Here is a 16805-nt window from a genome sequence, read left to right on the forward strand (position 1 = left end):
TGATCCACCAGAACCAGGATAAACCTGTGACCGGCCGATGTTGGTGGATCCAATGGCCCGACAATGTCGATGCCCACCCTTTCAAAGGGGGTACCAACGACAGGCAGTGGTTCCAGGGGAGCTTTCAGCTTCACCCCTGTCTTCCCACTAGCTTGGCAGGTTACACACGTCCTACAAAAAGTATCGGACGTAATCCTCATCTGAGGCCAGTAAAAATGAGGAACAAGTCGAGCAAAGGTCTTGTCTTGTCCCAAGTGTCCTGCCAAGGGTATTTCGTGGGCCAGTCCTAATAGGAAGGCTCGGTAACGCTGGGGAACTACCAAGGCCCGGGATGAACCATGCACCGGAGCCTTGGGTTCGCTATACAGGAGTCCATCTTCCCAGTATATGTGGAAGTTCCCCGAATCGTTACCCGCTGCCTGGGCTTCGGCCTGCCGCCGTAAACCCTCAAGGGTAGGGCACTCCTTCTGGGCCCGACAAAACTCTTCCCTAGTAGGTCCTCCCTCCACCTGCCAGTCTGCAGGGGTAGGCAAGCCCTCCAGGGACGTTACATCCCCCTCCGTAGACTCCGGGACCACCTTAGTTGCCCCATCCACCTTTGGAGGGTCAGATGCCGGGGCAGGCTTTCCCCGTCCCCGTCTACCCTTTCCGGCAGCTGGTTGGGCCTTTGTCCCAGGCTCCAACCTCTGTGAATCCCCTCTTCGGGTGGTCACGGACCGAGTGTGGGCACACGTCCACTCAGGGGTCCCCAACATTTCCATGTGGGCCCTGAACTCAACCTCCTTCCACGCCGAGTGTTCAAGGTCATTTCCCAACAGGCAGTCGACCGGCATGGCAGGGCTGATCGCAACTCGTAGAGGACCCGCAACCCCTCCCCACTCAAAGGGAACCTGGGCCACCGGATAGTGACCCTCTCGGTTGTCAGCCATCACAACCGGGTGGACTACATTGGGGACCACCTGCTCTGGGGACACCAGCTGACTCCTTACCATAGTCATGCTGGCTCCTGTGTCCCTCAGAGCCTCCACCCTCTGGGCATTGATGGTGACCCATTGCCTATACTTAGTAGTATTCGAGGGCATCTGGGTCTTAGGAACCATCTCACAATCCCCTAAGGACACTAAGGTTAGCCCTGCCCACTCACCTCCCTTATCTAGGGGCAACTCCTCCCCGAGCACTACACTCGCCACCCCAGGGGTCTTTCCTCCAATGGGAGGGTGTGGTCTCTTGGAACACTTGGCATCCCCCTTATAGTGCCCAACCTCACCACACTCGTAACATCGGACAACCCTAGGCTGCTGACCACGGTCAGGATAAGGGGGTTTGTGGGGAACAACCTTAGGAGGGAATCCTACTCCCTTCCCTGGTGAACTCTTTTGGGGACCTTTAGAGAACTCCCTCTTTTTGTCTCCCCCCTCTGTCTTCTGGGGGGCGCCCTGTCCAGTCCTTTGGAAATTCCCTCCAGTCCCTTTTGAGGATACCCGGGTACTCGCCCAGATATCCGCCTCCTCCGCAAGCTTCCTGGGATTAGTTAGCTTGCTGTCTACCAGGTGCTGACGCAGCTCTGGAAAACTTTTCTCTAGGAGGTGCTCCTTTAAAATTAAATTGTACAGTCCCTCATAGTCCTTGACATCACTGCCCTGCACCCAGCCCTCTAAGGCCTTCCTGGCATAGTCCAAGAAGTCCACCCAATTCTGAGTGGACAACTTCTGACTACCCCTAAACCTCTGCCTGAATTTTTCAGGGGTCAGTCCAAATTTCCTTACTAGGGCTACCTTCATAACAGGGTACCGGGTCTGGTCTGGCTGTTCTAGCGCTAACAAGGCATCCCTCCCCACCGGAGGCATATACCTATACAGGCCACCCCCCCACTGGGCTTCAGGGACCCCATGGGCTCTTAGAGAAACCTCATAGGCAGCCAGCCATTTTACAATATCATCCCCTATGCCATAGCTAGCAACCACGTCTTTGGGCAGGTAGGGCCTGGACTCTCTCGGGACTTCTCTCGGTATGCTGCCACCATTAGGACTGCTGGGGGTTCCAAGTTGAAGGGCTTTGAGCTCTAACTCTTTTAAGCGAAGCTCGTGGAGGAACTTCCTCTCCTCCCTCTCCTTTTCCAACCGGGCCAGATCCATTCTAAGCTGTCTCTCTTCCCTCCGATCAACTAGGTCAGCAGAGGACAGGCTCCCCCCCGAGTCACTACTTCCCACTCTTGATGGGGCCCTGGACCCCACGTCCATATTACCGCTCCCAGGGGGTAGAAGGACTTCCGGTTCTTCTAGGAGATCTAGTCCTGGTTCTTCCTCCCGTTTCCCGCTAGGGTGGGCCATAACCCAGGCTCTTAAGCTTGCCTGGAGCTCTGTCTTCTTTGCCCCCTGCTTAAAGAATACCCCCCGTTCCTGGCAGAACTCCCTCAATTGGGCCGCTGTGTACTCCTCCAGCCTACCCAATTCGAATTCCATCCTACCAAATGGGACCCCAACACAGGAACTTTACTCAAGAAGGGAACATACACAGGACAATTTTTTAAAAAAAACCTCCAATTAAAAAAACAATCTGGAGAAAACTCCAGTCAAAACAATACAGTGTAGGTGGTGATGTGCGCAAAACTGCCACTAAGCGGATGCAAGCACTGAGTAAGTAATCCCACCGCTGAGCACCAATCTGTTAGACCTACGTCTAAGGGGGTAGCTTGGCTCAGGTCAACAGGCTAACATCTCCACTTGGCCTTTCATGCTTGCATCCTGCCCAGCTCGCAATCCTGCGCAACACCACTCAAAAAGGACACTACACCGATTAAACTTTTGAGAATTACTTGAAGTCTTTATCTTGTTATCTCAATCAGGGTTTACTCAGGATTAACTTTCCTGTAACATTTCATCACATTAAATGACAATACTCTTCCTTTAGGATACTGTATACATCCACGTTAACTTTCACCACGTTTCAAGGGATTGCTTAATTTGCACAGGGTTCGCCTGCCAGTTAAATTTACAAATGGCCTTCTAGTCGGCACAAGGCTCTTGATCAGAAGGTTACTCTAAGTGCAATATTTCCAAGATCACATACTATCATCACTTTTCATTGAGATGCCTCCTTGAACCGGATACTTTACTGTTGTGAATTTAGTGGTTACCTCTAGGGGCTATATTTTCAACATCACATATCATTACAACTTTACATTTAGATGCTTCCTTGAACCGGATACTCTACTGTTGTGAATTTAGTGGTTACCTCTAGGTGCTATATTTTCAACATCACATATCATTACAACTTTACATTTAGATGCTTCCTTGAACCGGATACTCTACTAATAGGTAGTATTCTATGGCCTCTAGCGCTAACCTTGTCAATCTCACTAGTTACCGTACAGTTACCAGGGTGAGCACAGCGTGATGCTGGAGTCCTTATCTTACTACCTAATTTCCTTTGGGCTTGGCAACCGGCTTAACCCAGACCTCAACTGGCCTCAAGTCTGCCTAAGGCACCCCCTTCTGTCTATTTTGCCCCGCTTACTGATTGCTTCTCGATGTCCTTCTAACGGCAGTCCGGCGGAGTCTGGCGTAGAGTTCTCACTCCCCACAGGTCAGGCGGGGCTTCACACAAGGGGGGGCAGAGATCTCCGTGAGGGCGGTAACAAAATACAACCTCCTACCCCCTCACTCAAGGCCCGCCCGTAGTGTGCACTCCTTCGTGGATGGCCCTCGCCCCAGTGTGCTTGCCACAGCTGCCCTTCCACTCCTTCAGAGACAGCGCGCCTTCAGCCACCCGTCGCCGCGCAGCTTGCGGGGGCGCGGCCTTCGCTTGGGTACGACAGCAGTGGGGCGGCGCTACGGCGTCAGCCCCACTCACGTGATCACGGGACGGCGGCCTCCAGGCCGAAGCTCGTCTCCTCTTCCGCTGCCCAAATCTCCTCAGGCTGGCAGCGGCAACGCCCCCTCACCAGTCACCGAGCCTCTCCAGGAACTGCAGAGACAGCGGGCCCCCTCCGGAAGACTCCCGACAACCTCCCGATCCTGGGGGAGGCGGCGGCGATGACTCCAGGTAGCCTCTCAACCAGGGGGGGGGGGGTTGAACTTAAGGGGGCCAGGTATTCTCCGGTGCAGACGAAGGTGTTGACAGAACCCTTCTCAACCACTGGGTACCGATCTCTCCCTCCGTCAGGGATCGTGGGGAAAACGCCAAAGTCAGTCGGCACCAACAACTCAGACCCAGTAGGGGTGTGGAAAAAGGGGCGGCGATTCTTCCCTCAGTCCTCCTTCAGGGTTATTAACTACCTGAGATTCCCCCAGGGTACAATTTCTTCAAAACCCTTGGCAGATGTCAGGGACCGGTCAGAAGGTGGAGGGTGGTGTCACGGGCAAGGAAAATTGCGCAGACCCTAAGACCTGTCCATCCCTGCCCCAGCGCAGCCACCTCCCCACTCAGGTGCCTTACTCCTCACTATCTGGCCACTCACAATCTTCTAAAATGGCCGCTCACCTGCCACCTCTATTTATCACCTTGGGCCTGACTTGCCAGAAGGGCCCAGAAAGTTCTGGAAACCCCCATGGCAGTCATGGTCCAGGTGCTGAGGTGACAGTTGGTGCCACCATTTTAGAATCTCACCTCCCTTCCCTAGATTTCCTCAGAGGAGCACCTTGCGCCTTTCCCTCAGGTGATGAGGAAAAGGCGCCCAGAACCTCTACATTAGCACCTTAAAAGTTAAGTAGACAGAAAATATGAGAGGGGGGGGAAAGGGACAAAAATAATAAAATGAGGCGGGAACCGCCAAAGGGCTGACAGGTCTAACAAACCTTCTCTATGTATTTCTGCTAAAGCTTTATAAAAAAAACATTACAGAATAGCATTAGCAAAGTTAAGAGGCTAGCAGCTGACACCAGATCAATTGGCTTTTTTTTAGGTTGGATGCGAACTGGACCTTTTTGATTTTACCAAATTTATGTGTAAAACATATTTACTTATAGTAGCTTCACTATAAATCTGTTCTGTCATTCACATTTTGTATTTTTCCCTTTACTTAATATGTTTTTAGATTGTTGAGAGCCCAGCAGCGTCCTCAACAAAGTTCTGCAAAAACCATGACAGAACGAATCAATAATTGCCAAAGTCAAAAGTCTGGCTTCCAACACCAGTTCTGTTGGCTTGGACAGCTGCATTTATAGTGCCATCGACTAGAGTGGCAATGAAATGTGGCTTCAGGCTTGGACTGCAGTATTTATAGTGCCATCCATTAGAGTGGCAATGAAACATGCCATTCATGCTTGGACCACAGAATTTATACTGCCATCCACAAGAGTGACAACGAAACAGACTCAGGCCTGGACTGAAGCAAATATAGTGCCATCCACTAGTGTGGCAATGAAATGTGGCTTCAGGCCTGGACTGCAGTATTTATAGCGCCATCCACCAAAGCGGCAACGACACGTGGCTTCAGGCCTGGACTACAGTATTTTTAGTGCCATCCATTAGTGACAAGGAAACATGCCATTCATGCCTGGACTGCAGTATTTATACTGCCATCCACAAGAGTGACAACAAAATGTGGCTTCAGCATTTATAGTGCCTATCCAACAGAGCGGCAACTAAACGTTGCTTCAGTTCTGGACTGCAGTATTTATAGTGCCATCCATCAGAGTGGCAATGAAACGTAGCTTCAGGCCTGGACTACAGAATTTATAGTGCCATCCACTATAGTGACAACTTTGTCGCCTGGTGGGGAGGGACAATGGAAATGAACAAGGATACAAAATGAACACATATTGAGCCTCCCACCCTGGAACAGAAATCTCATGGTGTTTGGGGATCGGGGGAAGGCGGTCATTCGTTGAAAAAAATAGACATATTATGTTTGGTGGATGGTCGTCAAAAGCATTGACATATGGCTATGAAACTTTTTTGGTATAGTGAAGGGAACCGCTGTGATGGTGGTTCCATTCAACACACAGAGCTGACCATTGGTCAGCTGTCATCTCTATACAGGATGAACTGCTGTCTGTCAGGGTGGCGGGCATTAAGTCTTCCATCATCATGACGGAAGGTAGCCTGTTATCCATGGTATATCAGTAAACTTATAATTTTTTTAACATCTATTAAGATCTTATAACAAAATACAAATCATAACTTCACTTTAAACTTTTTTCTTTTTCAGTGAATTTCTGGGCTTCTTTAAAAATGTGGTTCGTGGACTCTAGTCAACCATTTGAAAACTCTAGGAGTCACGCTGAAACGTGCTATACCTGCAGTGAAGTCTGCAAATTCCACAACTAAATATACCTTTTAAAAAGCTTGTTCTTTGAAGGGGAACCATTCACGGGCCCCAACATGGCCTGGGGGTCAAGGGTTAGTATGCCATTTCTTTTTATTTTCAGAACATGGGGAGTGAGTGGCTGATTGCTATAATGACAGCCGCAACATTTCTAGGGCTCGCCTACGCAGCGCTTGCGCTGTCTCTTCGAGGCATGCTATATTGAGGTATGGACTTGAAGCTCCGCCCACTCTCTGCCTATCTTTTTAATTGGCTGCTGTCACTGTCCTTCGTAAATGTTGGCTATTCAGTTGTTAATAGGCTTTTTAGACCCTCCTTAGTACTGCCCTGTCTTCTACCTCCCATGAGGACTGGCCCTTTTACATGTGTTGTTACTCAGTAAGATTCATTTATGGTCTATCAGCACTATTTTCTCAGAGCAGGGGGCACTGCTGTCTGTGCCTGTCGTGCTCCTGCTCTTCGCAGTGCCCGAGCTGTGGACTGGCTCTGGTCTCCAGGGAGAGAACTGCACCTCTGAGCTCTTTATATGAGCTCTTACTTTCAATCAGCACGACGCCCTTTCAGAGCACCACACTGGTTTGCTTTCACTCTTCTGTCTCCCCATCCCCTCCACCCACTCTCTCTGCTCGGACTTCCCCCTCCCTTCCGGTCACTCACGGGGCCCCAGTCTGTCCTGAAGAGGGAGGGTTGTGCTGCAGCCTGTTCCAGAGCAGGGGGCACTGGTGTGTGCCTGCTCTGCTCCTTGCAGTACAAGCCTCCTTCTCTGCAGGTATGAGCTCTGTCTATCAGTGTGGCGCCCTTTCAGAGCACTGCGCTGGTTTGCTTTCATTCTCCTGTCTTTTTTTCCCCCCTGCTTGCCACCCACTTTCTCTGCTCTTCTTACCCCCTCTCTCCTCCCCTCCCTTCACGTCAGTCCGTCACGAGGCTCCAGCTTCCGCTGCCTCACAGCGGAGCCAGGTATACGGAGCTGGAGGGCTGTGCACAAGCTGTATTCTTGAAACACCCCTGTCTTTCACTTTACCAACCACAGTGGAACAATATAGTCTTCTTTGCAAACACACCTCAAAACTATTCAGTCCTCTCTCGCCACCCCTCCTTCCTTCTCGCACCAGTCTTCCTTCCAAAAAAAGATACATCAAGCTGTGAGGCTTCAAAATCAGCTTGCATGCGTCTCTTTTTGCTTCCTTTCCAAGCTACGTAAACCCTAAGAAGCAAAAGGAACGCTCCTTTTCAGATCTGCATAAAAACATACATCAAATAAACAACGATAATAAAGACATGCAGCCTTTCATCTGGTATATCCGCACATTGGTTGTCCTTTAAGTGTGGTGTTAATAGAATACAAAGACCTTTTGTATGTGCCTTTGCTGCAGAAAAATGTAAGCATGCTCTTTTTTCTCTACCCACCTTAATTTTTTGCTTTAAAAGAAATAACATATACATAAAGAACGCAACATGAGGCTTTATAGCAATAACACCAAACCTATTTTCAACTTGAAAACAAGGTTCCTCCGCACTGAAAAGCTTCCCATCCTGCGATTAAGGGCATTTCACTGAATGTTTACGTTCCCAAATCAGGCACAGACGCAGGTCACGAGAGCGATAGCAATCTTTAAAGCTCAGCCAATGTTCACACATTGTTGGCGCATTACAAAACACAGCTAGAAATTATGCAGCCCTGCCCCACAACTCTAGACTCTTTGTTGCACCCTTGTGCATTGGTCTCCATGAATTACCATTTTGGTTTTAAGTTACTGAAGATAGTTTTGTGGGAAATAAGTATTCACCAGTTCCTTTTTAGGTCTCGCCAGACCCAGCGCATACGCTGGTCTGGCGAGACATTTTGTTACGGCTCCAAAAAGTGCTACCAGGCCAGCCTAGAGCTACAGTGCATGTGCGCGGGCGCGCGCTTGACCGCGATTACTTTCACTTTCGCGGCTGCAGGGCCGCTTTGATGTTTGATCGCGATCACTTTCACTTTCGCGGCCGCACGGCCGCTTTGCATAGCCGATAGGTCTCGCTTTTGGGACCTTATAAGTATTTAGTTATGCAACTGTTGCATAGCTAAACACTTATAAGGTCCCAAAGGCGAGACCTATTGGCTATGCCAATGCTTGTTAGATCATGCAACGGAGTATGTGAAGTAAACAAGCACATTATAATGTTGAAACCTTTTGGAGCCCCTTACGGGGTAGTCCATTTTTAGCTACTCCCTAGTTCACTTCTCACATTCACACTCTGGCTGTAATAAAGTACTAATCTTGCGCCGTATATACATTCATGTTAGGATTTTTCGGTCGAACCAGGGCAGCGAATTAGATGCTCTGCGAGGCTCTTGTATTGGAGTATGGAGTTGAAGCTCCACCCACTCTCCACCCATATTTCATTGGCTTGTGTCATTGTCCTTTGTAAATGCCGGCTTGTGATTCGTTAATAGGCTTATTAGTCCCGCCTTGTCTTCATTTGTAACTCCCATGGCGACACCCCCTGTTACCTGTGTTGTTGCTCCGTAGGCTTTAATTACAGCTCCGAGCACTATTTTGTTTAATGCTTTTTCCTGCCTGCTTGCAGGACCCCCTCTTTCGTAGGGCTTTATTTATTTATTTTCAAAGCATGGCATGCCACTGTGGCTGCCGTGCCTTTGTTTTACTTGCGGCGGCAAACAAGGCTGCATTTTTTTTTTTTTTTAACTTTAGTTTGTAAAAGGGCCCCATACTGCGCTTTCACGTTAATGGCAGCCGCGCCCCTTTCTTTAGATAGGCCGCCTCTAAGGAAAGGGGCATGGCCGACATTAAGGTAAAAGCACAGCATGGGGCACTTTTGCAAAGAACCATTTGCTATGCAGTAGGTGTCCCATTTTCGTTTTCATTTGAAATAAAAAAAATATATACTATGTAAAAGAGTCTAACGGTAGGATTATGCTGTATATGTGGCAGTTGATAGATGAAAAACTATAAATGGTTATTTTAAGTTATTGTTTCTTTTGCTGCGTTTGTAGTACTCCGTTTTTTCACACATTGGCTTTTGTTTAGAGATTGGTCCAAGAGTTATGAGGCGTGGTTACTGAGCTCTTTGTTTATTGGTGCTCCAGACCGTGCCTCAGGACAGCACGAGCCGCCACATGTATATATGTAAGACAGTATTGTATTTGTATTATGGAACGGAATTCAGATAAGTGGACAGCGATGCGGGATGCCGGTAGACGGATTATGCCGCGCCGCAATGAAGAACAGAATGTGGTCACGTGCAGCGAAAAAAAATATCAAGATTTTTCAAGACACCTCGTGAGTTGCCTGCTAGTGTTTTCTAGGAATGCACCCTTTTTTTAAACCGCTGAAACACCTTGACCCCACCTTCCCTCCTTTCCCACAACTCTCGTAAAAAGAAGTGACCTACACGCTATGAACGTATCAGTTTGGTTCTAGTATTACTTGGGAACAGTGTTCTTGCTGCATGCACCCTGCTTACAGATGACTAGCGTTCTGAATTACTTTCACTGTTGGTCTCGTCAAGGGATTGTTTTTCTTGGTTTTGAAGCAGCATTTTATTAGGAATGCCTTCCCATCCAATGTAGTTTGTTGAACAAAGTAAATACTTTAAAAAACGTGGCTTATGGCAGTGTACCACTTTTCTTATGTTGGGAATTCAACCGATACATTTTTGCTAAGTGACAGGATTGTAAATTATAAACATTCTGTGAATCGATCGGATCAATTCAGGGCATTCAATGCGGCAGCCCTACTCAGACAGGTGAGTGTTATGAACACCGTAGCTAACTCATCATTAGGTTTTGACTCGAAACACAGTATTAGTTACATATACTGATAAGCCTATTGCTTTCAGATGAGGACTCACTCCTCCAGGAAGACTATTGACCATTAAGAGGATATACCCCTTCGGTCCACTAATCCTTGCGGGTGAGATGGATTTACTCAGCATTAATATAGCGTTTTTACCTAGTAATCCCTAAATTACTCATGTGCGCAACCTCTACCATTTTCCAACTACCTCGGTGTGGAACCCGGAAACCACATATCGCAAATTGGTTGCCCATCTCTGTCCTGAAGAAGACCCGCAGGCCAAGGTTAAAAATTCCCTATGTGCCCCGAGTCTGGTCGAAACGTCGACGCCCACACCATACAGGCCTGGACCACAAGCCCCTAACCCCACCGTGCAAAATGATGATACATCTCTAAAATATTGAAAGAAATATGCAGATTAGAGTTTATGTATAATTGAGTCACCGTGGCTAGGCCAACCTAGACTGATACGCTATTATCAGTCCAACTCTTGAATTGTTTCAATCATCTTGACCTGAGCACCACTGGCAACTCTTCCCGTTTCCCTACTTCACTTTTTCACTAGAGCACCGCCCTCTGCACGTTCCCCTGGAGCAACCTTTTCTGTCTCCTTCATTGATTCTAAAGTACAGTAAGATACCTACTGTTAGTCTAATTATGATTAAATAAATATATGTTGCATTGAAATCTATTGGTTGTTGCACATTATGAACTTGACCGTTTTTATTACCGGAAGATGACATTATGCTTGCTCCAAAATTGAACGAAATTATTATTGTATGGTAGATTTACACTGCTCAAAGAAAGGTTTAGGACCATTGTTTCCTGTACCTAGCTAAATACGCAGGCATACTACGTGATATATGCTGTGCCCTCTCACGAACTAAGATCGAGGCTGAGGTGCAATGCCATAGCAGACCTCTACTTTTGTGCCGCACATTCTTCATGGATGAATTTTGTGAGCTTGCTGACAGAGGTGACACGCCTGGGGAAAAACGCCAATGCTTGCAGGTATGGTGAGGGAGAATGTCTGGGACGTACAATGGTGCCCCTATTTCGCCCACAGCGGAGTATTAACTATATTCCAGAGCTCTTGCTTGAAAACGGAGCACGCTCCACTGATAGCCCAACGGTACTCGCTGAACTCCTACGCTACTATTAGTGTTTACATACCTCCCCTCATTCGTGTGAAAACAAAAACAAATGGCGGACTACCTTTCGGAGATAGCCATGGTCTGGCTCTCAGCCCCACAACAATTCCTCAGTGAACCGATTTCAGAGGAAAAAGTGTTTAACACCATTGACTCCCTGGACGGGTCCAAGGCGCCCGGGTTGGTCGGTCTTTTGGCCGTCTTCTATAAAGCCTACAATACCTCCTTGCCCCTCATTTAAGGGCCATTTATGCAGTCACTCAGTGTTGCAATATTACCTCCCACTCTCCATGAAGTGGTGATCACGCTTCTTGCCAAGCCAGGCAAGGACCTGTTACACTGCCAATCCTATGGGCCTCTCTCATTGTTAAATTTTGACAATAAGATATTGGTCAAAGTACTTGCCACCCGTCTCTCCTATTGGAAACCGTTATCTCGCCTTTGCAATCGGGATTAGTTCCGTACTGCTTGACATCCCTAAATCTGCGTACTTTGTTCTCAGTTTTTCACAGAATCTCCCCTGAGGTTCCTGAGAAGGACTTCGATTCGCTTGAGTGGCAATCCTACTTGCAATACTCCAGAAACTGGGCTTGCTTCGAGGACTTACCTCCCTTATTATGCTTCTCTATTCACAGCCAAAGGGCCGTACCCATGCCAACGGCACGTTCACCACCCCTTTCGACATTAACAGAGGGACGAGACAAGGCAGCCCGTTCTTCCAGTTATTATTCATCATGGCTATGGACCCACTGGTGCAGTGCAGCATCTGCTGTCCAAACACCTATATAGAGGTTTAGAGTTCATGACCAGTCCTCTGCTCCTGTCTCTATACGCAAACAACATTTTGCTGTTTGTATGCCATCCAGCAGTCAATATCACTCCCCCATCTGCGAGATCATACAGTATGTCAGTTTTTCTGGTCTTCATATCAATTGGGAGAAATCAGACCTGTTTCCACTTACCTTATGCTACTGCATCAGCGACCTGTGATTATCCCTTACAGTGGCATGATACCATCAAATATTTGGGGGTGCACATCCATTGGAATAAAGAACAAGTCCTACCCCTAAATTACGGGCCGACAATTGACCACTTGACGACGCAGATCGAGGGCTGGATTCACCTGCCGCTTTCCATGGCTGTTAGAAATGGGATTTCTGGTTGGCTGAGGCTTGCGCCAAAGCCAGGCAGAAACCACCACTCTAGTCAGGGCAAGGAAGTTACACGCCAAAGATAACCCCTGCTCACCCCCTTGGTAGCTTGGCACGAGCAGACAGGCTTATCCCTGAGGCGATGTGTAAAGCGTTTGCGCGCGCACCCAGCAACAACACCCAAGGCCCACCACAAAGGAAACTCCACACAAGGTATTCTATAAAAATAGCCTTTGTATTATACACAACACATTAGATAAAAACACACACTTTACAATGTGCCAACAGGCACGGGCAGAATTTACAAGGGATTATATGTACAGGGGACAGGGCCACATGGACCACTGTCAGGAATTAGCACTCTTAGAACATAACACAAATTACCAAGTGTACATGTAGAACATAACCAGTATCTACTGGCGCAATAATGACCTCAGCGTCATCACACTAGCATCAGGTATAAAACCTATCCTGTATCTATCACAGGGGCATAAATCACATTATGCAATTCTCGCAAGTCTAACGCCTTAGACCTAGCCACCTAAGTATACCTACACTAGGGGCGTACATAACACAGGGAAGTACATTCTCCCTACCATCAACCTAAACAAGGTAAAACAACCTCCTAGGCAGAAATCCTATCTAGAGGTATGAAATACAGGGAGCGCAAAATATACTATACACAGTACATTTCCCAACCCCATAAGCATGAACACAAGGTGCGCAAAACATACTATATACAGTACATTTCCTAGCACCAAAATCACATCAGAGTCCAGGTTGCGCCAGAACCTAAACGTAGCAGCTGCCCACTACTTGCTGGGCTGCTGGGGACAAGCACAGGGCCTAAACGCTGCAGCTGGCACTAAGTGCTGCGCAGCTGGGGAAGGCAAATAGGAGGCATGGGCTCTCACTAGCCCTTCAAACCAAACTGAGCCAATCCTTGGAGCCCTCTAGGCTCTTGGAATACAGTCCAACCGTTGGAGCCACCTAGGCTCTGAAAACAACATGCCCCCATAGCGTTGGAGCCACGGGGCTCTAAAAATAAATATGTCCCCTTTGGAGTCCCTCTGGACTCTAGACAAATGATGCCCTCTTCGTGGGAGCGCTGCTCAGGGACTCAGACCAAATGAGGGGGGCCAACGTTGGAGTCCCTTGCTAGGACTCAGCAAGATAAAACATCCCCGTATGTTGGAGCCTCTAGGCTCTTGAACAATTGGTCCCCCAGTCCCCCTGGGACTTCTAACTTATCAAATGGCCCCCAAACGTTGGAGCGACCCCTCCCCCAATCGGGCGGGGGCCGCTCAGGAAGTAGACCGGCACCCACAACATGGAAGATAGCCCCAACTCACCGGGGCTGTGGGATCGGACTCCTTCAGGTCTCTTCTCCCTCTCGGCGTGTGGCGATCTCTGGCTCTGCCCGGTCCCTCTTCTGGGACCGGGACTCTCCTTTTCGGCGGCCGCTACCTCGGGGCTCTCCCTCGCTCAGGGGAGCCCCGCGCCTCACACGGCGCCGGCAAACTTTCTCGCGGGGCTTCCCTTCCGTCCTGGAAGCCCCGCCCGTGACATCACAGCCCTGCCTGTCTTCCGGGTCGCGCTGGGCAGCGACCCGGAAGAGACTCGAGATGCGGCTCGGCCGCGGCGGTGATCTCCTTCTCAAGAGGGGTAGGCTCCCTCCAAATTCAAGATACGGGGTGGGCACCCACCGCACATAGCAAATCGCGGGGTAGGCTCCCGCGCCGAACAGGCAGAATGCGGGGTGGGCACCCGCCATCAAAACAGCGATACAGCGGACATAAGCGGGGTGGGCTCCCGCATAGATCACGGGCCAAGTCGCGGGGTAGGCACCCGCCGGGACGGCATTGATGGGGGAATCCCTACCTCGGGGATTCCCTCTTCTCCTCCTGCAGCGCAGCGCTGCCAAGGCCCCCATGTTCCTCCTTCTTGGGGGGGGACAGATAGCGCTTTCCCGGCGCTAGGTCAATGGAGAGTCCTGGAAGCGTCCAGGGGGGCAAAGCAGGGCCCAGGGGCCAGCACACAGGGCCCTCCAGCAGGGAGGTAGCCCCCATGGCGGTCCCTCCTGGGCCCCACCAGCAGCAAGCCCCCCTTAGTCAGGATACAAAGGAGAGAACCAGCAATAAAGCGCTCACCAGGCGCTATAAGTACAGTCCTCCAATAACCAGGGCATCCAGGGGCTGGGCAGGGCCCAGGGAGGCAAGCCTTCCCCTGGGCCCCAGCAGCAGCACGCCCCTGGTAGATTCAAGACAGAACAAGAACATTTTGTAAGGGGACACAGCCCCTTTTTATACACCAAATCCCTTTGTTCTGGGTTCAGGGTGAGGGGGAAAACCAGTCGCAGCTGGTTGGGGAGCACCCTTGATGTGCTCAGCCCCTCACTCTATTCACTGGCAGGGCTAGGGTCGTCAGTCGCACCACAGGGGGCGGAGCCAGCAGTGTGTGGGGAAAACCCTGCCCTATTCAGGTCCAAGGTGCACTCCTCCCCAGCCATCAGCATGCTAATCTCACACTCACCACTGGGGCAGACCCAACCAGACTCCTGGAGCCAGGCTCACCAGCCAGCTCCAGCCAATCACACGCCAGACGCACTGCACACAGAAGTGCCCACTTCTAGAAGTGGCACTTCCACACTAGGTACATGCACGCCGCACACATCATCGCGCAGCATTCACTCCCACGAGTCCGCACATACCAAACTCGGGCCTGCACACCCCACACCTCAGGAACTACTAGGGACACATACATTCCCCATGCATTCCTATGGGAGGGCAGGCCTATCTCACCACATGCACTCAGAGCACGCACGCACTTTACCCTGGGACACAGGGAAAGTGCGCAGGAACCAAACAAATCACCACACCAAGTCACCAATAAAAAGCAAAAAGTTCAGGGGTGAACCTGCCAGAAGGATCAAGTCCAACAATGGCTGGTTGCAAAGCCATTGTCAAACTGGGGTATCTCCCCCGCTTTATCTTTTCCTAAATACCCTTATCCCTCTCACTAACACCTTTTTCGTTATGCTCTGGAGAATACTAATAAGACTGGTCTGGGCAGGCCAACAACCATGTGTGGGTTGGATGCCTTGGTGCTCCCTTAAGAGAGCAGAGGGTTTGGTGTACCACATTATGTCTCTGGTAGCGCAATGCCAGTATGCACACCATTGGCATCACAGGGATGCACGCCTGTCATACAACATATCTGAGCGCAATCAGGCTGGGGTGGCCCAGTTACATTCTCTTCTGTCCCAATGTAGTCCCTTGGACCCTACGGACACTTTCTACTACCTGCTGAGCTTGGCGGAAACTTCTTCAACTCCTCGGCAGAATCTCCTATACTCACCTTCATTGCCCCTTAAAGAAAACCAATGGCTCCCCCCAAAACTTAAGGCCATTGTCAAAAACATATTGAAGAAGTATGCGCTACATATATCCAGGGATCTATTCCCAGATGAACATATCCTTTCCACCACTGACCACTTTCGCTTTGCCACAGTGACCCCCATGGACCACTTTGTTCTACGTCGCCTTTATAGTGCCCTGCAATCGCAGATTCCTTCCTATCCCCTTGCACCTGACGAGTTTACCTCACTTACCATGTTGATTGAAGATGCAGATGGTAGACATCTTGTCGCTAAACTCTTTCATATTTGCCTGGAATCACTATCTATATAGCAACCATTCATTTTCTACTTTTTTTCTGACACTATCCAAATGAGTTTTGCAATTTCACCAGTCGATCCTTTTTTGACTGGTATTCATCCTTACAGGAAGCTACATCCACATGAGCACGTCCTTCTTTAATCAACATTGACATCGCACACCCACCTTCTTCACTCTCACTTGTCAATGACATTGAAGAACCTCTTGATAAGGAATTAGATGACAATCAACCTCTTTCAGCCTCTACTTGCCTCAACTGATGTTGCCATTTACTACGTAGACTGCAACGCTTCTGGAACTTTCTGGCATCCATTTTGTTTTCACAACATGATGCACTTGCTCTTTCTCTAACTTTACAAAAGGATACAAAATGGTTCTCTTTCCTACAGCCTTTGCACGTCTGTCCAACAGCGGGAAATTTACCTTCATGTGGAAAAGAAAATCCACATCGAAAACACAATTTCTTTTCTTCCAAGACATCACTTTGTGGCCTTCCACCATGTGTCTTTTCTTGCTTTTTATGCTCAATGCTGATCCACTTTGGGCTCCTCCGGCCTCTATGTCAGCAGTTGGTTTGTTTGCATGCTCTTCTGCTCAGGCCGACATGTGCACACGTTCCAAACTGAGCTTTTCCCTCAGCATTTAGCATCTGAAGGAATCAGATAGGCAATCATCTATGACTCTGAGCTGTATGGCTTCCTAACCATTGAATTTGCTATGTATGATGGGCATCTCCAGTCTCTCAAACAACTCATCAA

General features: G+C 49.2%; 1 protein-coding gene across 1 annotated transcript in view; it reads right to left on the reverse strand.

The window, feature by feature from the left end:
- Positions 1-16805, reverse strand: part of LOC146822349 (uncharacterized) — a 273373-nt gene that overhangs the window by 251302 nt on the left and 5266 nt on the right. The window lies entirely within an intron of this gene.

This window comes from Triturus cristatus, chromosome 6, assembly GCF_964204655.1.
Source record: "Triturus cristatus chromosome 6, aTriCri1.1, whole genome shotgun sequence".
In the NCBI taxonomy this organism is placed as follows: Eukaryota; Metazoa; Chordata; class Amphibia; order Caudata; family Salamandridae; genus Triturus; species Triturus cristatus.